At 47.3% G+C, this 2,368-nt stretch overlaps 1 non-coding gene across 1 annotated transcript; it reads left to right on the forward strand.

Annotated features, from left to right (window-relative positions):
- Positions 1-2,075: 2,075 nt before the first annotated feature.
- trnap-ugg (transfer RNA proline (anticodon UGG)) lies at positions 2,076-2,162 on the forward strand. The gene is given in 2 exon segments: positions 2,076-2,111; positions 2,127-2,162. It is a non-coding gene; the product is annotated as a tRNA-Pro (tRNA).
- The last annotated feature ends 206 nt before the right edge of the window (positions 2,163-2,368 follow it).

Here is a 2,368-nt window from a genome sequence, read left to right on the forward strand (position 1 = left end):
GCCCTACGTGGATCGCTGCTGTGTACACTGTTTTTGCATCTTTGTTCATACAAATGATTTTGATGAGAATGTACAAGGCTCGTATATTAACTATGCCGATGAGTTTAAACTAGGCAGCGAGGAAGACAGAATATGGTGACCAATACGTCCGTTCAGAATAAACTTACTTTGAAGATTAGCAAAATTATCGGGTGATCGTGAGCAGCTGGGTAAGCGGACCGAGGAATGTGAAATGTCTTTCTATACGGATAAGGGAGAGCTGTTGTACTGTGAGAATCAAACCGGTGCGGGACTTGTTCAGCGAACGCTTTGGTGCCCCAGCAGTTTGCGTGTGTTCCGCTGTCGTATTCAGCCGTGGCGTTGAAGAGAAGCAGCAGGAACATTTGTGTTGGCTGAAAAGGAGAAGGTGCAGGAACGGTACGGCATAGGTAGGAGCGGCGTAGTAACATAGAACATAGAACCGTACGGCACAGTACAGGCCCTTCAGCCCAGTGGCGTTGTGTCGACTTTATAACGTAGTCCATGATGAATCTAACCCGAGAGTTGCAAGTGAATGAAACTCTGGAACGAAGGTTAGAAATTTCCATCGAGAGGATGGGGGCGGGGGGTGGAGTTTGTATGTGGGAGCGAGAGCAACTGGCTGAACGCAGGAAAGTTTACACAGAGCGTGGGGTCGTTGGAGAAGGCAGACGCCAGAGTCTAGTGGAAAGACAAAACACCGGACGAAGTCAGCGGGTCAGGCAAGATGTGGAATGGTCGACAATTCTAGTATCTTCAGAGTCTCGACCCCAAACGTTAACCATTCTCTTCTCTCCAGTTCTCCAGCTGTTCGTGTTCCTTCTTTGCTTTGAAGGGACTGTGCCCTCTTCTAAACACCCGCTGGATAGAAAAGAAGGGAAGAGTTAACCGTTGGTTCTCGCCAGTGATGGGGACAATTATAATTGACATCCAAACAACACTAGTCCCATGTTACACATACGGCGCAGGTTGAGAGGGAGGTTCTGAGGTCACGTGGTGCGCTGACCTTCATTGGTCAGAGATTGAGTTCAGGTGCCGCGAGGTAATGTAACTCTGTCAGACTCTGGTTAGACCGCACTTGGAGTATTGTGTTCAGTTCAGCTCGTCCCGTTATAGGAAACATCAACGATCAGGGATCAATGATCAACCGTTTCGCCGATACATTTACGTGTGTTCGGAAGTTGACGTGGTGTGTTGGGCCGACATGCAACAAAAACAACATTTACCGATGAGAAAGCATAAACAATTACATAAATAACGTTCGTGGTTACAGTGCGGATATGGAACAGAATGTGCATAAATAACACAGACACCAGCGTGTATTTACAATGTAAACAACATGATGAAATGTGGTTAAAATTGTTTATGTTGTGGTGCAGTGACTGGAGTGATAGATAGAGGGCGCTTGGGGACGGGTGGTGGTGCTGAGCAGAATTGTTGATCGGAATAACTGTCTGGGGGAGGGGTGGGAAAACATTTAAAAATCCTTTAGAGAAGTTTCAGAGGAGGTTCAGCAGGATGTTGCCAGGATTACAGCACGTCTTGTGAGGGAAGGTGGAACGAGCTGGGACTTTTCTCTTCGAAGCTACGGAGAATGATAGAGGTGTATAAGACTAAAAGAGACACAGACAGGGAGGCCAACAGCACCTTTCCCCAGGGTGACAGCGGCCTTTACAAAAGGACATGCGTTAAAGATGAGTGGAGGAAAGTTTAGGTGAGAGGTAAGTTGTTTTTGTTTTGTACAGTCTGGTGGATTCTGGGAACGTACTGCCGGGGTGCTGGGCGTGGCTGACACAATAGGGACATAAATAGATACTTGGATAGACAGTTGGCTGTAGAGAAAATAGCGGATTATGAGCTGTGTAGGAGGGAATGGTCTAATTGAAGGCAGAGTGGGTCTGCGTGGGTGGGCACAGCATCGTGGGCGGAAACGCCTGTAGTGTGCTGTACTGGTCTTTGCTCTTTGATCTACTTTGGTCGTAAAATTACCTCCAGATGTGTGAGGAAGGAGACTGAGGAAGTGAAAGGCATCAGTTTTATGTCATAAATATAGAACGGGCTCGTTGGTCTAGAGGTATGATTCTCGCTTTGGGTCGAAATTGTGAGCATGCGAGAGGTCCCGGGTTCAAATCCCGGACGAGCCCCTGAATGACATATTTTAGAACTTCAGTCAGTGGAGGGCAGAAAAATGTGGGGATATATTTAGATGTTTACAAAATAGTGTTATAGTGTTGGCACGGGGTCAAGTGGTTAAGGCGTTCATCTAGTGATTGAAGCTCGCTAGTTCGAGCCTTGGCTGAGGCAGCGTGTTGTATCCTTGAGCAAGGTACTTAACCACACATTGCTCTGC

This window comes from Mobula birostris, chromosome 13 (assembly GCF_030028105.1).
Source record: "Mobula birostris isolate sMobBir1 chromosome 13, sMobBir1.hap1, whole genome shotgun sequence".
NCBI lineage: Eukaryota > Metazoa > Chordata > Chondrichthyes > Myliobatiformes > Myliobatidae > Mobula > Mobula birostris.